This window comes from Aquarana catesbeiana, linkage group LG02, assembly GCF_042186555.1.
Source record: "Aquarana catesbeiana isolate 2022-GZ linkage group LG02, ASM4218655v1, whole genome shotgun sequence".
NCBI classification, from domain to species: Eukaryota; Metazoa; Chordata; class Amphibia; order Anura; family Ranidae; genus Aquarana; species Aquarana catesbeiana.
This window is the reverse complement of record NC_133325.1, coordinates 565,582,045-565,606,771: the sequence shown is the minus strand read 5'-3', so window position 1 is coordinate 565,606,771 and position 24,727 is coordinate 565,582,045.

Genomic DNA, 24,727 nt, shown 5'->3' with positions numbered 1-24,727 from the left:
GAAGCAAAATAAGGGTCAGTGCCCATCTGCAGCCTCACCATTGCCATCAATGCAGCCTGATCAATGCCAATCTGCAGCCTCACAAGTGCCATCAATGCAGCAGCCTCACCATTGCCATCAATGTAGCAGCCTCACCATTGCCATCAATGCAGAAGCCTCACCATTGCCATCAATGCATCAGCCTCACCATTACCTTCAATGCAGCAGTCTCGCCAATGCCATCAGTGCAGACTGATCAATGCCCATCTGCAGCCTAGAGGATACAGGGAGGGGGGCGGGACAAGCGCCGACAGATTACATACAGTGAGAATCTCCTATGATAGACAGAACAGTAGTCCAATGGCAGCCCAGGAGACGGGACTTCTTATTACAGAGGCCGCCAAGTAAACAGAAGATTCTCACTGTATGTAGCCTGACGGCGCTCGTCCCACCCCCCTCCCTGTCCCCTCCGAGGCAGCTAAAATTGAAGTATTGGCGTATAACACGCACGCGCTATTTGCACCTGATTTTCATGGTGAAAAAGTGAGTGTTATACGCCAATAAATACAGTATATTTAGTAATAATGCGTCTCGATGTAGAGGATTTATCCTGCCTAGGACTATATAACAGCCTATGTTTTTGGTAAAAAAAGCGCAATAAGCGTTTATTGATTGGTTTGCGCAAAAGTTATAGCGTCTACAAAATAGGGGTTAGTTTTATGGCATTTTTATTAATACGTTTTTTTTACTAGTAATGGCGGCGATCTGCGATTTTTATCATGACTGCGACATTATGGCAGACACGATTTTGACACATTTTTGCGACCATTGTCATTTTTACAGTGACTACTGTAAAAATGACATTGGCAGTGAAGGGGTTAACCACTAGCTGGCTAGGAAGAGGTTAAGTGTGTCCTAGGGAGTGATTCTAACTGTTAGGGGGCGTAGCTACGAGTGACACATCACTGACCACCGCTCCCGATCACAGGGAGCTATGATAAGTGACAGTGTCGCTAGGCAGAATGGGGAGATGCTTGTTTACATTAGCATCTCCCCGTTCTTCAGCTCCGTGAGACGATCGCGGGTATCCCTGCGGACATCGAGTTTGCGGGACCTGCGATCTTACTCACGAAGCTCGCGGCAGGGTCGTGTGAGTGCCGACCACATGGCAGCAAATTCAAAGGGACGTACAGGTACGCCCATTTGCTCAGCCGTGCCATTCTGCTGATGTACATGTACATGCAGCGGTCGGCAAGTAGTTAAAGTCCCATTAAAGTGATGCACCTGTAGCATATACTAAAGCAATGTGATATTTAGAGAAAAAAAAAAAACATTTCCCTACTATCTTGGTTTTCTGTTGGAAAAAGTAGCATTGGGATAACCTTTAAAATAATAGGGCCCCCAGATCCATGTCATGAAGAATAATGATTTCGACAACCCGCTGAAACAAGATATGCCAACTCGCCACATGTCCCCAATAGTGTTGGGCGAATGGTTAAGCCTGAGCATGAGTCCTGGCTGAACATTGGCTGTTCAGCCTCTTCAGCCTGTTTGTCCAACACCTGAATTTGCAGGGTGTTTGCCCAAGTTTTGCCCAATCAGGGTGCAGTATAAGCTGGTTTGGTAAGGGTCAGGGCCGGGAAGCCCGTCCTTAACAACCGATGAGTCATCAGCTGTTAATAGATTTCCCCGCTGACAGCTGGACAATGTAATTGACGATGGATTTACACCATGGGACACCATGGGTTTCTTTTTTTGTTTTTAATAACCTTAATATTAATTTATTAATTATTTTTAATAATGTGTGGTGTGTTTAGAGATCACAAAGGGCTCTACTTTTCAAAGTCAAACCTTCCTCCACTGCAGGCACACCGGGTGCAAGCCACAAGAGTCTGTCTTTGCACTGTGTGAGCAGAAAACCAGGAATGAACAGCACATGATGACTCCACTTCCTTCAATAAGCTTTATTCACCAGAACAACACATGCTGCAAATACCCGCCTGGGGACCCTTCTTCCCTGATGCACGTTAGCTTTATGGGCTTAGTTATAGACTAAATATGTTGTTTGCGGTGGATTCCATCAGGAATGAATGTTTCAGTATGTTTTGCTTCAGCAGATCGTTAGGATCAGTGTTCATCGTGATTGATGTGGATCTACATTGCTGAACGATGTAATTGACAATGGATTTACATCATGTGAGATTTTTTTTCTTTTTTTCTTCTTAATAATTTTAATATTTTTTTTTAATAATGTGTGGTGTTTTCAGAGATCACAAAGGGCCCTACTTTTCAAAGCCAAACCTCCCTCCACTGCAGGCACACCAGATGCAAGCCACAAGAGTCTGTCTTTGCACTGATGACTCCACTTCCTTCAATAAGCTTTATTCAGCAGAACAACACATGATGCAGATACCCACCTGGGGACCCTCCTTCGCTGATGCACTTTAGCCTTAGACCCCTTTCACAATGAGCCGCCCCAGGCATCAGCGGAAAAGCGGCGCTATATACCGGCGTTTTAGCGCCACTATTCGGCCACTAGTGAGGGTTAAATCCGCCCGCAAAATGCTGCTCCAGCGGCGCTTTGCCGACGGTATAGCAGCGATGCCCCATTGTTTTCAATGGGCAGGGGCGCTTTATGATCAGTGAATTCACCGCTCCTAATGCGCTCCAAAGAAGCTGCTAGCAGGACTTTTTCTGACGCCCTGCCAGCGCACCGCTCCAGTGTGAAAGGCCTGTTTCAGGGAAATTTGCAGTCGCTATTTTTAACGCTATATCGCCTGAAAAGCGCCTCAGTGTGAAAGGGGTCTTATGGACTTAATTATAGAGATATCTAACTGAATAAAGCTTATTGAAGAAAGCAACGTCTTCATTGCATGATCTGTCATTCCTGGTGTTGTCTGATATGGGTTATGGGGGGGAGGGTTGCCTGCTTGGTGCCTTTCCTTTCCTGGCCAGCCAGACTTTGTGCTCAGATATGTTTTGGGGATTTTGGGGTGTTACCATGCTTATTTTCTTGTTTTGTGTGGTGTTTCCTCTTACAATCCATACCAGACCCCTATCTAAGACAAAGGGCTGGTATGAATTTTGCCATGTTTTTTCAACACCATCATTGATTGTTATGGTGCACCATAACAACCAATGATTATGCAGCCCTCATGCATGAAGGAGTCCTTAGTTGCTAGGAAGCATGCGTCCTCTTGCATCCTAGCAATCAAAGATGCTTGCAGACTACACAGTGGAAAGTTGCCATTTAGTGGCATTAGTAACGCCACCAAAATATTAATAACTTCCAGCTGCAGCTGAAGGCTTGCTTAAGCAAGCTGATGACACCCTTCTTAGTTCACCCTCTCACTAAACTTTGAGCACTCAAAGTTCCCGTGAACCCTGGTCTGCTTCGAATCCCATTGCCACTTGAAAACAGGTTTGTGAACATTAATGGATGTGATTTATTACTTGAATAATTCTTTGTGTTTTCATCATTCAAATATTAAAAATCTGTTTACATATAGTAATTATTTTACTACAAAAAGGGAATTAATTTAAAAAAAATGTTAATACATTTTTTTAGGTTTTTTTAGTTTATGTCATACATGTGATGCTGGTCTTATTATGTAAAAGTTAAGTTTTAAAAATACTTTGTTAAAATTAAATTTCACTGTAGTGTTGGCAATTTTGTTTTACAGTGTTAAAACCTATAATTAGGTGGGGAATAATTTTCAAATTTAGAAGGTGAAAGGTAATTAGCCATTAGAAAAAGATACACATTAGTCTGTGTGTTAGAAAACAAAGCACTCTTCATTTTGAAATGTGCCTGTCTGTTATTCAGGTTTTACAACAAATCACTTCTCCCACACAGTCACGCTTAGATGCATGGGAACCAGCTATGGTACTGTATAAAGTGACAACTATTATTTATCTCTCTGACAAATTGATTACTATTCTTTTGCTGTCATGCAATTGTACTTCACACACTCAAGACTTCATGAACTGCACAGCATAATAGAAGTTTGTGTCCCTTAACCACAGTTGTGCATGGTGGCAGATATGAAAGTGAAAAAGCTACATTACAAAAAAAAGAATAAACACAAACACAGAAATGCAAACGTCACAGAACTCCCATCTCTTGTGTTTTTTTTAAGTTGACAGTAATATATGAAACGAGTATATTTAGGAAGCATCATTCCATTCTGAAAAAATAAATGTCTTTAAAGAATCAGCATATTTTGAACTAACTTTCTACCCTGCAAAGTCCAATAGACTGATCTGCAAAATGGAGGAAGAGCCTGTATGTTTTCTTACATTTATTTATTTCAGGTACTTATATAGTGTCGTCAATTTACACAGCACTTTACATATACATTGTACATTCACATCAGTTCCTACCCTCAAGGAGCTTACAATCTAAGGTCCCTAACTCATATTCATACATACTAGGGACAATTTAGACAGGATCCAATTAACCTACCAGCATGTCTTTGGAGTGTGGGAGGAAACCAGAGTACCTGGAGGAAACCCACGCAGGCACAGGGAGAACATGCAAACTCCAGACAGGTAGTGTCGTGGTTGGGATTTGAATCAGCGACCCTTTTTACTGCTAGGCGAGAGTGTTACCCACTACACCACTGTGGGTTCACACATGTCCGGCTGCAGTTTGCAATTCAGGTGCAAATTTTTGCCTGAATTCGCATCTGAACTGGATCCAAAAATGCACAGGACCCTTTTCAAAATCATACTGCGGCCACCGCTGGACATGTGTGAACCAGCTCCATTGAGAACCAGTCACATTCAATGTTATGCGAATTGGATGCGGTTGAAAACGCCTAGCCTAAAAGCTCGTACGCGCGATTGGATTTTTCGCAGACATACCTCAGAGTTTTGTCCGAAGGGCGTTGGCCAGGAACTTGTCTTGCATACAAACGACAAGGAATTGTCGGCCAACAAACATGAATGTAGTGACGTACTATGTGGTTTTTCAGCTCTTTAGCGCCACCCTTTGGGCTCCTTCTGCTAATTTCATGTTAGTAGAAGTTTGGCGAGTGCTGATTTGCGCTTTTCATTTTGCGCTTTTCAGTTCATTTCTGAATGGCCGTTTGTCAACCAGCCATGTTGCAGAATCGAAGGAGATAACGTCTTATTATTGGCCTTGGTATTATTGCTTTGACCCAAGTCCAGGAACAGGAGAAGGAGGATTTCTTGGACCAAAAGTTGGTTGCTTTATTAATGGTGACCAATTATGTCATATAATCTGGATGATTTTCGGAATTATCTCCGGATGACGGACCCCTGCTTTCACCAACTATTGACATTGTTGACCCCCTATATTAAGAAGCAGGTCACATGCATGAGGCTTTTATTGTATTTTTTGGTTGAATAATGATTTGATTTGTTATATTTTCTATATTTTTGGATGCATACAATGCACTTTTTGGTTAAGTTCTATTGGCAGATAGCATGCCTAATTTTATTTGTTTTTTTTTTAATGCTCAATAAAAAAAATATGGAGAATAATACTTGGCTATGTGTTTTACTTCAAATGACAGTTTGGCAGTAGGCAGTTACATTTAAAAAAATACAATGTAAAATTAACAAGGGACACCAACATAGTTGTATCTTTGATCTTAAAAACTACGGGATAATGGTGTTGTGGTAACTTGCACCCAAAAAAAAATAACAAGCATAAAAATATTACTCTTGATATCACTAGAAAAAAAAAGCCTTTGAAAATCCATTTGCAATAACTCCATCAGTATCACCAGCAAAGCAGCTTCATTATTATCCCATTAAAGAAGAAGAGAATGAGTGCTGCATTACGAGATTTCATAATTTGCCACGTCACGAATGTTAATTCTCCATTACGAACGCTAGTTTACAAGACCGACCGCTTCTGGCTTGTTCTTGCTTCCAAGCATGCGTGTTTGTACTTTGGATTTTTGTCCGACGGACTTGTGTACACACGCTCGCGAAATCCGACAACAATTGTCCGATGGAGCGTACAAACGGTCGGATTTTCTGCCAACACCCTATTATCACACTATTCCCATTGGAAAATCCGATCGTGTGTACGAGGCTTTAGTGTCTTTTTACTTCCTTCCCAACCTGTTCAGGACCAGCGCAGTGTTCATTAAGTGACAACTGGTACACAGGCAATAGGGATGGGCTGAGTAAAAGATCTAGTGTATTATGAGCAATAGCAAGCCCAGCATAGACCCTGTCCGTTTGGCCTCATAAGCAATATGCCTCCTCCACTTGTATTCCACCATATCATACCCTACCAACTACTAAAAAGCTAGGCAGTAAAATATTATTTAAAATAGAAGGTTGGAAATAAAAAAGTAAAAAAATGAATAAACAAATAAACATCTATGTTTACCTAGGTGGATGCAGCATCGCTCCGATGCTTCATCTCTCCTCTGCCACTTCTACATGGAGAACTGAGTGATCAAAGACCACTGATCACTCAGTTCTCGGTCTTCAGTGAGCAGTCGTCTGCTCTGTGCTCTGCCTCTCCAGCACTCACTGGAGCGTGGGGCTGTGGAGGGTTCAGGATCGGCTGACTCAGTCTCCCAGCGGCTCATTGAGAAGCTCAGCCAGCTGCCGGTCCAGACCTGTTTATCTGCAGCCCACTTTCCTCTACATCAATTCAAAATGTTGATTATAAAGATTGTCTAAGTTCAGAAGAAAGGGGACTGAGAGCTGAAGTCACCCACTGCAGAGCTCAGTGAGAAGAGAACTGAGAGCTTATTGGAGGGAAGGGACACACGCCCCTTCACACAGCACACAGGAACAGTGCTGAACCTATCAATCATCTGGAGCTCACTCCCCATCACCATTTTTTTCTTGGAGTCATAAAAATTTGTCAGAAGTAATTAATGCTGATAGAGGGATGAAGCAGCAGACAAAAGTGACACTTAGCCCCCGTTCACACCGGTGTGACTTATCATGCAATTTGACAGGTCCATATCGCATGACAAGTTGCACCCTATTGTTGGTAATGGAACTATTCAAATTGGTGCGATGCTGACTTTGCGGTGCCTCACCAATTTTAAAAAGTAGTTCCTGCACTACTTTTGGCAATTTCAGGTGCGACTTGCATAGACATCTGTGCATGAAGTCACACAGATGTCAGCCAAGTCGCACCTGAAGCCGCACTGACATGCAGCTTTGAAATTGTGCGATTTTAAGTTAAGTGGCACGATTTCAAAGCCACATTCAGTGTGAACGAGGGCTAAGTGCTCTTGATTGAGATATATACTTTGTTCATCTTTAATGTCTGAGGTATACAACCACTTTAAAGCATTTATGCAGCAAGGGGCTAGTGGATACATGCAGCCTAGTAGACAATTGGAGCGAGAATGTCTGTGAGGATTTGAGCCAGCCAAGTGTTACTGTGCATGTTCATGTCCTGGGGAGGGGGGTTCAACTTTGCTCCTCCAGCCTGCTAGTCCAAGCCTGTTCTCATGAGGCATTACAGAAGTTCAGGTGCTGAACCCAAACCTTATTACCATCAAAGGCAGACGAATATTAAAAATCAGTTCTGGCTATTTACTAGACTAGTAACCAATTGTCAAACAAATGACACAGCAGGCTGGGACCTGCCCTGGAGAACATGTACAAAAGCAGTACGTAAAAGTACGAAGAGAAAAAGTAAAAAAAAATAGTTTTGGCAGGGAGCAGCGATTTTAATAACACTTAGGCCCCTTTTACATGGGCGATCCAATTAGGTCCGCCTGCCGGTTTTTCATGTGGACCTGATCAGACCCTCCAGTGTCTTCTGTGGAGCGACGGATGTCTGCTGACACCCACTGCCATCCGATCCCATCCTGTCCGTCAAAAAAAGGAGGGGACCTATTTCCTATCTGTCTGGTGGTTAGGATTGGATGGCATCGGATGGAAACAGACAGTAGGTCCATTTCCATCCTATTGCTCCATAGATGAGATTGGGCTGTGTCCATATCTGCTCTGCATAGCGTCTGCTTAGCAGGGATCAACTGAGAGATCCCCTATGAGCAAGTGGATCCTGCTTCACCAAGGGGCCCGTGTGAAAGGGGCATTAAAGTAAGACATTAAAAATGCAAAACTACATTGAACAACATGTCTGGGGAATGCCTGTAACCCCTTTTGTGATGCAGTGCATTTGTAAGATGTATACAACCTACTACAGGAAAACTGACATTTACGATGAAAGAAATGCTGTTTAAATTACTGGCAGCAATTTAAACAAGCAATACTGTATAAACAAATGCAATTTAAAGTGCATCCAGCTGTGATCACCACAGGAATTCTCTGACTGTAAACAATCACAAATAGATACAGCCAATGACAGCCCGTCATTGCGGTGTATGGGTTCAGCGGCCACAGCTATAAGTACGCAGCAGCCAACCCAACCACATGTATCAGTAGATTCTTGCCCAGATCGCAGATAGGCAAGTTATTGTGGCAGATAGGGTAACTTGCCACAAATTCGTGTCAGTCTTGAATTATAAGTCTGTTAACTTGCTACACATTTTCACTGGCAAGTTGTACACTTGCAGAGCACTTGAAGCAAAAGTTCTAGTTGACACTTTTCCAATTTGTAGCAAATTTGCATGGCAAGTCTCTAGGAAGAGCAAAGTTACACTGGTGAGTCTACAGCAAGAGCTCTGCAGATCTTGAGCAGGAAAATTCAGCCACAGTGACCTCTGTGGTGAGATGACTATTGCGCAACATTAATGAACCAGAACTTGCGGCAGACTTGCAGAATGTTTGCAAAGAAAGTTAATCTGGATTCATGCAATGCAGACTTGCTGCAAATGTGCAACAAGCTTTTGAAGCCTGACAAGTCTAGCAAGTCATTTTCAAACTTGTAGCAAAATTGCTTGCTATCTGGGTTGCCACTTGGATTCACAGTGTAGCTAAATGCCTATGTGAATGGAGCCTTAGAGCCTTTGTTAACCACTTGCCGACTGCCTAGCACAGATATACTGCGGCAGAATGGCACGGGCAGGCAAAATCACGTACCTGGTACGTGATTTGCCTCCCGCGGGTGGGGGGGCGCAACACGCGGCCCCCCGGTGCCTGAGGCAGTTGGCATCATTAGGGGAGTGATCCGTGCTGAGGGGTAGGCCACTCATTCGTGGCCACCCCCTCGCGATCGCTCCCAATGAATGACAATCTTCCTCTACCTCTGTAATGTAAACAGCGGCAGAGGAAGTGATGTCATCTCTCCTCCAGTTGGTCTTTTTGTTCCGGCGCCAAGGAGAGAATACATCCAAGTAAGTGCACCAACACTACACTTACAGTAGAACACTCTAGGCACACATTTCACCCCCCCGATCACCCCCCTGCACCCCCTGTCACAGTGACACCAATAGCAGTTTTTTTTTTCTGATTATTGCATTGGTGTCATTTGTGACAGTTATAAGTGGTTGGGCAGATAGTAGTAGGCCCCTTTAGGTATAGGATACCCCCTAACCCCCCCTAATAAAGTTTTAACCCCTTAATCACCCCCCGTCACCAGTGTCACTAAGCGATCGTTTTTCTGATCGCTGTATTAGTGTCACAGGTGACAATAGTTAGGGAGGTAAAGATTTAGGTTCGCCGTCAGCATTTTATAGCGTAAGGGACCCCCATATACTACCTAATAAAAGGTTTTAACCCCCTGATTGCCCCCTAGTTAACCCTTTCACCAGTGATCACCATATAACTGTTACGGGTGACGCTGGTTAGTTAGTTTGTTTTTTATAGTTTCAGGGCACCCGCCGTTTATTACCTAATAAAGGTTTTACCCCCTGATCGCCCGGCGGTGATATAAGTTAAGTTTTAGAGTCAGATAGGGTCTGTCTTGCCCCAGGCAGTGTCAGGTTAGTGTCAGTACCGCTAAAACCCACGCACGCAGCATACACCTCCCTTAGTGGTATAGTATCTAAACGGATCAATATCTGATCTGATCAGATCTACACTAGCATCCCCAGCAGTTTAGGATTCACAAAAATGCAGTGTTAGTGGGATCAGCCCAGATAATTGCTAGCACCTGCATTTTGCCCCTCCGCCCAGCCCACCCAAGTGCAGTATCGATCGATCACTGTCACTTACAAAACACTAAACACACATAACTGCAGTGTTCGCAGAGTCAGGCCTGATCCCTGTGATCACTAACAGTTTTTTGGTAGCGTTTTGATACAGTCTCTAACAGCCAGGAGCTTTTTTGCCTGTGAGTCTCACTAGTGTACCACTAAATTTAGAGCCCAAAATGGCAAATCGAAGTTACACTAGTGAAGAGGCTTACACGTTTCTGAGCATGACAGATAGTGAAGAGGAAATCACTCATCTGTCAGATTCAGGCTCAGAATACGATCCTGTAGAGGACAGCGACTCCATGACAGATAGCTCTGACGATGGAGTTGTGGTCCCTGCCAAGGTCAGGCGTACCAGACCCCAATCTTCTTCTTCTGTTGTTGATGTGCAAGAACCGCAGGTCCCTCGTATGGAGCAGAGCAGTACTAGCGCCGCTATTCCTTCTGGTGAACTAGCAAGCACCAGCAGCCTAGTACACCCTGGTCGTAGTCAATCCAGCACTGCAGTATCACGTGGTGACGTGGCGAGTCCCATAAGTGCAGTTCAAGCTGGTGAGGTGGCAAGCACAAGTAGTGTCCCGCTGCCACCAAGAAGATGAACACAGGCCCGTCGTGCCCATAGTGCCCTTCCTGCTGCATTCGCCAATCCTAATTGGGAACCCACCACTTCTGCAGCACCGTACTTCCCCCATTCACTGGCCAACCCGGCATTCAGATGGAGACAGTTGATTTTACGTCACTTGATTTTTATTCGCTGTTTTTCACCAAAGATCTCTATAGATCTATTGTGGACCAAAGCAATTTGTACGCTGGTCAACACATCGCCACTATTCCCCAGTGCTCCCTTGCCAGAGATTGGAGACCAATTACGGTTTCCGAATTTAAGCTCTTTCTGGGCCTTTCACTCAGCATGAGCATAACTAAAAAGAGTGAGTTGCGGTCATATTGGTCCACTGACCCAATTCACCATATGCCCTTGTTCTCTGCCTCCATGACCAGGGCACGATACGAGCAGATCTTGCGGTTCATGCACTTCAATGACAATGAACTCTGTTGTCCTCGTGGAGACCCTGGATATGATCAGCTCTACAAAATTCGGCCCCTCGTAAACCACTTCAACCAACGTTTTGCAGACTTGTTTACTCCCCATCAAGTTGTCTGCGTTGATGAGTCCCTGATTAAGTTTTCTGGCCACTTTGTCATTCAAACAGTACCTTCCCAGCAAGCGTGCCAGATACGGGGTCAAGATGTATAAGCTCTGTGACAGGGCCACAGGCTATACATGTAGTTTTATGGTTTACGAGGGAAAAGATAGCCATGTAGAGCTGACAAACTGCCCTGACTACATAGGAAGCGCTGGCAAGATTGTGTGTGACTTGGTGTCACCCTTATTCGGAAAGGGGTACCACTTATATGTGGACAATTATTACACGAGCGTGCCACTTTTTAGTCACTTGTTTGATCAGCAGATTGGAGCATGTGGCACCGTGAGACCTAATCGCCAGGGCTTTCCCCAGCGGCTTGTAGATTTCCGTCTTAGGCTAGGGGAGAGAGCCTGATTCAAGTGCAATAACTTGCTCGCTATGAAGTGGAGGGATAATAAGAATGTTTTCATTCTTACCTCCCTTCATGCAGACACGATGGTCCAAATTACTACGGCGACTGGTGTTGTGGAGAAACCCCTCTGTGTCCACGAATATAACCAAAATATGGGAGGGGTGGACCTTAACGACCAGTTGTTGGCGCCGTACCTAATTGCCCATAAGGCCAGACGCTGGTACAAGAAAGTGTCTGTTTATTTATTTCAATTGGCTTTGCTGAACGCTCATGTGCTATACAGAGCTTCAGGACGGACTGGATCCTTCCTTAAATTCCAGGAAGAGATCGTCAGAGCCTTTCTGTTTCCAGACGGTGCTCCACCTCACCTTCCCCAACCAAATGCACTAAGCCGGCTGCATGAGAGGCATTTTCTTTATGTCCTCCCGAATACCCCTATCCAACGAGCCCCCCAAAAAAGATGTCGTGTCTGCAGCAAGCACGGATATAGGCGTGACACCCGATATTATTGTCCCTCCTGTCCTGACAATCCTGGTCTTTGCATTGGTGAATGTTTTGAACGCTACCATACACTAGTTGAGTATTATCGTAGGGTACAGCATTGCACAGACTAGGCACACTTTCACAGGGTCTCCCAAGATGCCATCGCATTTTGAGAGACCAGAACCTGGAACCAGTTACAGTTACAAAAGTTACAGTTACAATAAAAGTGTAAAAAAAAAAAAAACACAAAAAAAATATAAAATAAAAAAAACAAAAATAGTTGTTGTTTTATAGTTTTCTCTCTAGTCTCTCTCTATTGTTCTGCTCTTTTTTACTGTATTCTATTCTGCAATGTTTTATTGTTATTATGTTTTATCATGTTTGCTTTATAGGTATGCAATTTTTTTATACTTTACTGTTTACTGTGTTTTATTGTTAACCATTTTTTTGTTTTCAGGTACACCATTAAGCTGCAGAGCGGATTTATTTATCTTGACAGCAATAGCGTTTGCTCCCACAATACATAAAGCCGTGACTCCAGCTCTGTCTGAGGTAATTTCACCACCACAGTTAAAAAAAGAGCATATATGTGAAGCATTGGGGCAGCAGGGGCAGAGGAGCGATTTGCTCCTAACTTTTGCGGGTGGATGCCCCCATGCTTTGGCATATATATATTTTAGGCACAGGTTGCGTTAAAAAAAAATTTTTTTGTATTTGCTTTGCAGGTATGGTAAGTCTTACAGTTATACTGCAATGTTACTTTGTTTTATTGTTAACCATCATTTGCTTAGCAGGTATGCCATTCAGTTGCAGCGCGGATTTATTTATCTTGACAGCAACAGCGTTTGCTCCCACGATACATAAAGCCGTGACTCCAGCACTGTAGGAGGTGATTTCACCACCACAGTTAAAAAAAAGAGCATATATGCCGAAGCATGGGGGCGTAGGAGCGATTTGCTCCTACCTTTTGAGGCGGATCCCCCCATGTTTCGGCATTTACAAATGGTGCATGTATGCCCATCATTAGAAGTGGGTGGATGAAGGTATTCTAATGGTGGGCATACCCACCGATCAATCTCTTTTTTTACAATATATGCCCAACAAGGACCAGCAATGTACTGGAATGGTTATACCAGAATGATGCCTGCAGGTTTATGTATCATCTTGGTATCATTCTTTTCAGCCAGCAGTTGGCTTTCATGTAAAAGCAATCCTAGCCCCCCCAACGTCTTCCATGTTTTTCTCTGGTTCTCCTGTCCAAACAGGGAACCTGAGAATGCAGCCGGTGATTCGGCCAGCTGACCATAGAGCTGATCAGAGACCAGAATGGCTCCAAACATCTCTATGGCCTAGATTTCGCCGGATGTAAACAGCGCCATTAAGAAATTGGGAAAGCATTTTATGACACTGATCTTGGTGTGGTCAGATGCTTTGAGGGCAGAGGAGAGATCTAGTGTCTAATAGACTCCAATTTTTTCAAAAAAGAGTACCTGTCACTACCTATTGCTATCATAGGGGATATTTACATTGCCTGAGATAACAATAAAAATGATTAAAAAATGAAAGGAACAGTTTAAAAATAAGATAAAAAAGCAAAAAAATAATAAAGAAAAAAAAAAAAAAAGCACCCCTGTCCCCCCCTGCTCTCGCACAAAGGGAACGCAAGCGTCGGTCTGGTGTCAAATGTAAACAGCAATTGCACCATGCATGTGAGGTATCGCCGCAAAGCTCAGATCGAGGGCAGTCATTTTAGCAGTAGACCTCCTCTGTAAATCTAAAGTGGTAACCTGTAAAGGCTTTTAAAAATCTACTTAGTTTGTCGCCACTGCACATTTGTGCACAATTTTAAAGCATGTCGTGTTTGGTATCCATGTACTCGGCCTAAGATCATCTTTTTTATTTCATCAAACATTTGGGCAATATAGTGTGTTTTAGTGCATTAAAATTTAAAAAAGTTTGTTTTTCTCAAAAAAATGCGTTTGAAAAATCGCTGCGCAAATGCTGTGTGAAAAAAAAAAATGAAACACCCACCATTTTAATCTGTAGGGCATTTGCTTTAAAAAAATATATAATGTTTGGGGTTCAAAGTAATTTTCTTGCAAAAAAAATAATTTTTTCATGTAAACAAAAAGTGTCAGAAAGGGCTTTGTCTTCAAGTGGTTAGAAGAGTGGGTGATGTGTGACTTAAGCTTCTATATGTTGTGCATAAAATGCCAGGACAGTTCAAACCCCCCCAAATGACCCCATTTTGGAAAGTAGACACCCCAAGCTATTTGCTGAAAGGCATGTCGAGTCCATGTAATATTTTATATTGTGACACAAGTTGCGGGAAAAAGACAATTTTTTTTTTTTTTTTTTGCACAAAGTTGTCACTAAATGATATATTGCTCAAACATGCCATGGGAATATGTGAAATTACACCCCAAAATACATTCTCTTTCTCCTCCTGAGTATGGGGATACCACATGTGTGAGACTTTTTGGGAGCCTAGCCACGTGCGGGACCCCGAAAACCGAGCACTGCCTTTAGGCTTTCTAAGGGTGTAAATTTTTGTTTTCACTCTTCACTGCCTATCACGGTTTCGGAGGCCATGGAATGCCCAGGTGGCACAAACCGCCCCAAATGACCCCATTTTGGAAAGTAGACACCCCAAGCTATTTGCTGAGAGGTATAGTGAGTATTTTGCAGACCTCACTTTTTGTCACAAAGTTTTAAAAATTGAAAAAAGAAAAAAAATAAATTTTTCTTGCCTTTCTTCATTTTCAAAAACAAATGAGAGCAGCAAAATACTCACCATGCCTCTCAAGAAATAGCTTGGGGTGTCTACTTTCCAAAATGGGGTCATTTGGGGGGGTTTTGTGCTATCTTGGCATTTTATGGCCTTCGAAACTGTGATAGGTAGTGAGGAGTGAAATCAAAAATTTACGCCCTTAGAAATCTTGAAGGCGGTGATTAGTTTTCGGGGCCCCGTATGCAGCTAGGCTCCCAAAAAGTCCCACACATGTGGTATCCCCATACTCAGGAGAAGCAGCTAAATGTATTTTGGGGTGCAATTTCACATATAACCATGGCATGTGTGAGCAATATATCATTTAGTGACAACTTTTTGTAATTTTTTTTTTATCATTATTCAATCACTTGGGACAAAAAAATAATATTTAATGGGCTCAACATGCCTCTCAGCAATTTCCTTGGGGTGTCTACTTTCCAAAATGGGGTCATTTGAGGGGGGTTTGTAGTGCCCTGCCATTTTAGCACCTCAAGAAATGACATAGGCAGTCATAAACTAAAAGCTGTGTAAATTGCAGAAAATGTACCCTAGTTGTAGACGCTATAACTTTTGCACAAACCAATAAATATACGCTTATTGACATTTTTGTTACCAAAGACATGTGGCCGAATACATTTTGGCCTAAATGTATGACTAAAATTGAGTTTATTGGATTTTTTTATAACAGAAAGTAGAAAATATCATTTTTTTTCAAAATTTTCGGGCTTTTTCCGTTTATAGCGCAAAAAATAAAAACTGCAGAGGTGATCAAATACCATCAAAAGAAAGCTCTATTTGTGGGAAAAAAGGACGCAAATTTCGTTTTGGAACAGCATTGCATGACCGCGCAATTAGCAGTTAAAGCGACGCAGTGCCAAATTGTAAAAAGTGCTCTGGTCAGGAAGGGGGTAAATCCTTCCGGGGCTAAAGTGGTTAAGATATTTTTCTGTCTGTGTCCCTATTAGGTAAATTTTTCATCACTTCCAAACAGGGCAGGTCACAAATTTCCCCAAGAGGGACACAGGGAATAACAAAAACACATTTTTTATTGCTGTCCATGCCATCTTGCCCCAGCGATTACCACACCTCTCATTTCTTGTACGGGCTTCACAGGGGTAGGAAAATTCTCCCTGTTAGGGTCACACACATTGAAAGAAGAAAATAATATGGCTGAAGTTAGGTTTTCAGCAGGGCTGCTCTGTCCAAATGCCAGATCATTTTGACTGGATAAGGCTCTAACTCTTCTTGGTGGTGCTGAATCTTGCCCACTCACACCTTCCTCCAACACAGTAAAACATAAATATCAGATAAAATCAATCATTTCAAGATACAGTACACAAAATGCTGAATTCTGGGGTAAAAACAATAGTTTAACAGCTGCTTTGTAAAAATAAAATACCTCTAATGATTGTTGTCCCATGTCTGGCTAACCGCTGTGCGGTTATTCATTAATACCGTACATCACTGTAAGTGCCCCCAATTTTTGGTGCTGAAACTTACAATCAGAGCTATAGTACAGTTCCCTCTTCCTTTAGCTTTTCATAAAACAACTTGTATTCTTTTGACAGAATACAAGGCATTCTGTGAACAGAGGAGATAAGGGATGAATGAAAGTCACTGTATCCACCTTATCCAGTCACAAAACATCTTCATAAACTTAGACCAAAATGCATTCTGCTACATGGTAAAAAAAAAATCCCAATAAGTGTATATTATTTGGTTTGTGTGAAAGTTATAGTGTCTACAAACTATGGTATATATATTTGAAAATTGATCAGATCTGATGTACTGCACGACCTCAATTCTTGAGGCCCTTTAAGGCCCTTAAAATGCCAGGACAGTACAAATACTCTCTAAATTACCCCTTTTTGTAAAGTAGACAGTCTGAGGCATTTAGTAAGAGGCATGGCAAGTTTTTTGAAGTTGTAATTTTTTGTCACAATTTTTTTGAAAATGAAGAAATTAAATAAAAATATTTTTTACATACTGTCACCAGTGCAGTACAGTGTCATCATATGACTGGTGTGGCTGTGATCAGGGACACTGACTGGTGACAGTATGTTAAAAAATGTAAATCTTTTTTTTTTTCAATTTTTTAAATGTTTTTTTTCATTTTTATACTTTTTTTTTACAAACTTTAATCACAGTAGTTCAGTGTCACCATAGTAACAGTATACTACTCTAACAGCGTGATCAGGAATTTTACTTTTTTTCTTTACTCTTTGTTTGCCTTCAGAGTGATGATCATTGTAACAGCAACATTTTCAATGGTCATGAATGGGTTACGTTTATGACAGCTGTGCTTACTAATGATCTGTGATCTGTCCAAACAAGAGTCTAGTAGACATCCCGGTTATGCTAAAGTTTGAAACACGAAATCATAAATTATAATATAATAAATAACTATAAATAATTATAACAAATAATAATATAATGATAATAAAATATATTCAATAATGTAATCAAATCAAAAACACTGAAATTTGCTCAGTTGCAGATTTGTCGCTGTCGTTACTTTCAGTGTTTGATGACGAATTTCCCCACGAATTACTATCGCTCAATTCTGCAAGTGTTCTAATTTACTATCACTGTTTTCTAGCTGGTCTAAAACCACTTTTGACGTAAAGGGACAATTTTTGGTTGCCATGGACAATCTCAAGTTTTCAGGCAGAAAGAACAGTATATATAATATAAACAGGTGGTGGGTGGAATGTCCTGATAGATACGGCACCTCATCCCCGAGCAATTATATATAGGAAACAGGGAAAGTGGGATTATCGCGTTGCCAGAAACAAATTAGAACACAGTTACTATAAAATATATTTTTATTGGTGTAGAAATCTAAAAAGTATATATAATTAATACATATACATCATAGACAAATAAATTAGAAAAGATTATACACACTACAATTTTAGATATTGACTGTCACCAGGGATGTTGAAAGGTGATCGATAGTCAATTCATCCCAACTAGTTTTGCCAATACATTGGCTTCATCAGGGGAATATACAAATTAATACAAAGAGATAAAAACACTACAGAAAAAAACAGAGAAGGAAAAAATGTATTAATGATGAGACATAATTCAAGTGAGCAGTCATGTCACAAGGGATCACAATTTTGCCCAACCTAGACCTCCAGCCCTCCAATCCCCACATCATGTGCATACCGTGCCAGACTCCCAGGACACAGAGCGGACGCCACCAAGAAGCTGGGGACAGTAGTCGAACTCAACCCTGTAGTTGGCTACAGGGGACCCAAAAAGGGTGCCTAGAAGAGCTAGAATTAACATATTGACAATGAGTGTGTGATTATTTATTAATTAATCATGTGGGCTAAGCCTCAATTACATACCCTGATTGAACACACAAGATGCACATGGAAATGCGCTGGATAAATTGCGATACGGTGCTTGGATGTAGAAGTCAAAGAATGTATAAATGACCAAGGAAACTAAAAACAATACAATGCATGATGATAATATTAATGGAATGTTCATGGTGCTTTAAACGAAAAGCAAATGAACACAGATTGTAAGAATATAGATTAATTATGTGTATATGGGCGGTAACCATAAAAATGCAAACACCAAAGATGATAATGGGATGCACAATATGTGTGGGGAAAAGCTGAACACGGGAACCTCACAAACAAGCCTCCGAGCAAGTCCAACAGACTTGATTATCTAAATATAGATTCGATATGTATATAGTCAATATAAGGACTTCCCAGCAACATATAGTTACACATGAATAGAGGAGATAAAGACTCCTTTCTAATATGAAAGGGGGGAGTATTTAGTTTTTACCTTGATTAGACACAGCCAAGCCGCAGCTCATATCCAGCAACAAATGAATGAAATGATGAAAAAGTTTGGCAGCCTTATAAGTCCCCCACCCGATCGGCATATGCAATTAGCCAATGGTGAGCGGACAAAGAGCAGCCGGGGCACATGCGCAGTGGCCGGAGTAAGCCGCCTACAATGCCCAGAGTTCCGTGCGCCGGCCATATCACGTGGTAATGTTACCAGCGATACGGTCAATGGGGCGTGATACAGGCATCGGACCTAACAGTGGATGGGGGGAGGAGAGAGGGAAACCAATCCGCCCATCCAAAGAGGAAAGAAAAAGAGGCCGGTGTGATGACAAGTGGATACACTGTGAAGGCCCTGACCAAGGGGGGGGGCTGACTAGTAAGTCAGCCCTTGGGTGTCCATGCAGCCAAATGCTGTAGTAGAACAAAGTCCCCAGGTATCATGAAGGCGCAGCTCCAGTGAATCCGGGGCTGGCTGGGCAGACCAGAGATGGGAACAGGGAGTAAAAGAAACACAGGAGGTACAGGGGAGGACAAGCAAAGCGGCGGGCACATGTTTATATACCCACCAGAAGGTGACCAGTTGGACACGACGCCCACAATGAAGGGGAAAAATAAAAATAATAATATATAAAGGAACTCAACAATATTACTATATAGTTTGACATGTTACATTGAAAGTCATATTATGCTGTATGTAAATAACATATATTGTAACAAGATACATTACAATCAACAAAGGTACATATACAATGTCAAATAGCAACATGAAAAAAATATGAAATAAATAGAACAGTTCATCATCCAATTCATATGGAATACATCCCTAATTAAAGAGACAGTAAAGCAGTGGGTAAAGAGTGGAGGTAAGGAGTGAGGACAAGATGGAAGCAAGATTCTGAGAGCCTAAATAGCAAAAAACGGTCAAGCAATAAGGAGACATCGGATGGATAGGTTGGTCGGACAAGAAAAAGTCTATTGAAAACAATCAATCATCCAATTTAGAGAAAGGATTTGAAGCTAATATACTCATTTAACCCAGGAAATTTTACAGCGTCCAACAAGTGTATCCATCTAGTCTCCATTTGAAGCAAAGTGGTGTCAATATTGCCACCTCGAGCATGTGAAGGAACATGCTCGAGGGCAGCAAAGCGGACGACATCGGGATCATAGTTGTGTTCTTTGGCAATATGTCTATTTAAAGCAGTGGTAGTTAGATGTTTATATAGGGGTGCAATATGGTCCTCAATGCGTTTAAAGAACGGACGCTTAGTTTTCCCCACATAAAAACAACCACATTGAGCATAAAGCCAAATAAACTACTCCAATTGTCTTGCAAGTAACTCTATATCTCGGATGGTAAGTCCTGTCATTGGGAAGAACAGTATCTCTAGAATTGAGAATAAGCGAGCAAAAGTCACAGGCCCCACATGGGAAGGTGCCCACATTGGAATAATCCACCGGGCATCGAACCATGTGGTGTCTGTGAACTAAAAGATCCCTCATGGAAGGAGCATGTCTGTATGTCATTTCAGGATATGATTTCAGAAATTTTTTAATGGTGTTATCGGCCATCAAAAGTGGCCAATATTTCTGAAAAATACCTCTCATTTGACTGTGTTGTTTGGAAAACTGAGTAATTATTCTGACCGATGAATTTGATTTCACAGATTTAGTTGAATGAATGAGATCATGTCTATTTCGTTTAATGACTCTACTGAAGGACCTCTTCAGCAAGGAATGACTGTAACCCCGCTGGAGAAGTCTATCATATAAGTCATTAGCTGCCAAGTGAAAATCCGAATCCTGGGAACAGTTCCTCCTGAGTCTTAAAAATTGACTATAGGGTATGCCATCTAGCAAGGGCTGGGGGTGTGCACTGGCAGCATGTAGGATCGTGTTACCCGAAGAGGACTTGCGATACAGGGATGAGTGCAGGACGCCATCCTTACCCACATTTATTTGTAAATCCAAGAAGTATATATAATATAAAACTGCATGCAGGGCACTGGACAAAGCACTAGGGACAAAAGGGAGGTGACATTATTTGATACAGTAATGTATTCTGTAAGATTACAGTGTACTGTATGTGTAATGTTTTTTCACTTTTTGAATTTGGCGCTGGGCTCCGTCTCCGTGAGTCGCTCGCAGGGAACGGAGCCTGGCACAGTGATAGATCGAGCGGTGTACACAGCCCATGGACACAGTGGGAGGACATCGCAGAATCCTGTGGACAAGTCAAGTAACTTTCCCAGGATACTTTGATACAATAACGAGTATGGCTCGGGGGTTACCGCTTTTGGTAATGAAAATTCTCCCCAAGCCACACTTGGGAATACCGTCAGGGAGGGGAATGAATGTGCAAGATTAGAATTAAACGATTTAGCAATGTTATTACTATCTATGCTAAATGTGACAGCTCCAGCACAGGACTGATGTCTGGGCAACCACTGGTTTTATAACAACTAGTGCCTCATAAATTTATAAAAGAAAATTGTGTTGGGGTTCTTCCATAATTTATATCATGTTTCACACCCACAGCAGATGGAGTTCCAGTCTGCAATAAAATAAGGAGTAAATAAAATGTTTTTGAATACCGCAAAAAAAAAATTTGTATATGTTACTTAACACATATTTTTTAGTGAACTGACTGCATCTGAGATAAATACTGCATAGGTTATTTTAAAATTAAAAAGTCATGCAGTCTAGGTTGCCTATGAGTAAGGTGAGACCTATGGTTAGCCACAGGCACAGTGTACCTAGGGGTTTCCTGCTTTCTAAAAAGAGTATTACTGAAGTATGCACACGATTCTCTACCAGATGTCATGTCAATCCTCAACCCTCTAGGTTGTACTGATGGGTATTAAGATAATATTGCACAATGTAGAGGGGTTCAACTCCCCACAAAAGAGGAGGAAGGCCTTTAGATCTTACAAAAGTCTGGGGGCTGACATATTGCTCCCTCAGGAGACACGTTTTTCCACCTCTAACCACCCTAGCTACTTTGATCGCCATTATAGACAGCATTTCTTCACCACGTTCGATTCTAGGTCTAAAGGTGTAGCCATTTTTATAAAGAATTCATTGATATTGGATGTGCAGCATGCTTATAAAGACCCTGCTAGCAGGTTCCTGATAATACAGGGCTTAATCAATGGTAAAGCAATTACTATTGCAAATGTGTATTCTCCAAATGTCTCACAAGAATCTTTTTTGCCTCCTTTTTTCAGATCCTGGACAGGTATCTCTCCTCACACCTAGTGATTAGAAGGGAATTTCAACATGGTGGCCCATTCAAAACTAGACAGAAGCCGAGTTGTGAGTAATGCTAATGCTTTCCCAAATACCCTCTCCCGTTCGCTCAGTACCCACCAGCTTATTGACTCTTGGAGAGCCCATAATGTTGGTTCCCGGGACTACACCTTCTACTCACACCCTCATGACAGCTATTCTAGGCTGGATTATATCTTTAGCACTCCGGTCATATTAGCCAACTCAACACCTGCGCACATACATCCGTGCTCATGGTCGGATCACCATATGGTACAGCTTGATCTCACTCATATTGGTATCTCACCTAGTAATGACTCCTGGCGCCTGAACGATTCCCTCCTTACAGACCCAGATCTAGTCTCTAAGGTCGCAGACCGCCTAGAGGAATACTTTCACTTGAATAACACTCCAGGTACTCCCCCACTATGCTGTGGGCTGCCCACAAGAGAGTCATCTGGGGACATCTTATTTCATTAGCATTGGCTAGGAAGAAACGTAAACTGGCAGAGATCACCAGACTCTCTCAGGAACTGACCAAGCTGTACAATGCACACAATCAGACACATTCTCCCAACACTCTTAGATTGATTAACACCAAGAGAATTGAACTAGACACAATTCTCTCTGAGCAAACGGAGAGGGCCCTGAGATGGTCGAAGGCAAAATTCTTACTACACAGCAACTCGGCTTCAGCAATGTTTGCTAGAAAATTGAACTCCACTATTCAACCCCCTCACTCATATAAACTTAAAAACGACACAGGGGACATGGCCACCCACCCCACAGAGGTACTCAAGATTTTCAAGATCTTCTGGCTTCCCCATCCTCCCTGCCTGGTCCCTCGGCCAACTCATGGTTAGATAGACTGACCCTCCCCTCTCTAACAACGGAACAACTCAATGACCTGAATGCCCCGTGCAATACAGAAGAGATCCTCACAATTATTAAATCCCTGAAACCCTCTAAGGCCCCGGGTCCACACGGATTCTCATCCACTTACTACAAAAAATTTTCAGGACAATTGCTCCCACACTTAGTGAAGCTCTTCAATCACATCTTAGAAGGACACACCTTCCCAGAAGACATGTTGCTGGCCAACATGTCTTTAATACCCAAACCAAATAAGGACCACTCCCTCCCCCAAAATTACAGACCCATTTCGGTCATAAACAATGGCCTGAAGTTATTTGGTTGCCTTCTAGCAGATAGGTTATCGACCATAATTCCAGCCCTGATATCCCCTGACCAAACGGGTTTTATCCCCCATAGGCAAATTACAGACAATATACGACTAGCCTCTAACATAATCCAAGATGCAGACCTATACTCTAAACAAGTCCTCATGCTGAGCCTCGACATACATAAGGTGTTTGACAGTGTGACCTTGGTTTATTTAGAATCAGTTCTATCTAAGTTTGGGTTTCGGGGAGAGTTTGTACATGTTTTTCAGGCTCTATACCACCACCCTCGCACCTGCATCAAGCTTCCGGGCAGCGCCTCAGAGTATTTCACGCTGGGCCGGGGAACCATGCAGGGATGTCCCCTTTCCCCCCTGCTTTTCGCTTTGGCGATCGAACCGCTTGCCAAATCAATTTGTTTAAATCCGAACATTAAGGGCTACGAGAAGGGAGAACAGGAATTTAAGCTAAGTATGTATGCAGACGACGTACTCCTCTTCTTATCGGACCCTGTGGTCTCTTTGCCAAACCTGGTCCCCACCTTAAATACCTTCCAGGACATATCAGGCTTAGGGGTCAACTTGTCAAAATGTGCTGCACTTCCAATTAATATCTCACAACCTACATTACTAGGAATCCAATCCAGTTTTGGCTTCACAATATGTAAAGAAACTTCACCATACCTAGGGATTAAGCTGGCCACCTCTCTCTGAAACCTACACTTTGCAAATTATCTCCAGGTGTTTACCCGCATTAAACAATTGTTACGTATGTGGTCTGCGTACCATATTTCATTCTTAGGTAGAATTCAAGCCGTCAAAATGTCTATACTCCCAAAACTCCTGTTCTGATACATACTACTCTATGTCTCCTGTCAGAGTATAGAGCAGATACAGAAAGAAGCGAATGCATTTGTATGGCTATCCAAAAAACCCCGGCTGAATAAGAAATTGCTTTACCGTCCGGCGAACCTGGGAGGTATGGGGCTACCGCATTTATGGCTGTATTTTGCCTCAGCTAGGCTGATACAGATGGCACAATGGCACTCCCCCCCCCCGACAGAAGTCCCTTGGATCCAGTTTGAGCGATCCTCAGTGGGGCCTTATTACCTCTCAGGCCTCCTCTGGTTTGACAAAGTTAAGCCCAAAGACCTCACGCCACTTAATGGTGTGGTTGGCCAGACAATACAACTGTGGTCACTGTATAAAAATACATATGCCCTGGTTCCACACAGTCCTTGCTTGGCCTCTTTCCTAGGAGACCCCAGATTTCCATCAGCGTTTAAAACTCCCAATAATTTTCCCCACTGGACACAGAAGGACTTGATCACTCTCGAGGCTTTAACACAAGAGCCCCCCTTTAGCCCATTCACTCTCCTACAGGAGAGGCATGGGCTTCCAAGGGTGGAGCTCTATAAATATCTACAGATAAGGCACGTCTATGCCACCTACTTCCAGAGAGAAGGGTTTTTCTACTACAAACACATTTGAACACCTATGCAGGTTTTCTTTCAGGGATAAAGGCACCATATCAACTTTATATCAATACCTAAATGAACAGGATCTTCCCCCCAAATCACAAGCGATGCTCAGCTGGGAAATTGAAGCTGGTATAGAAATA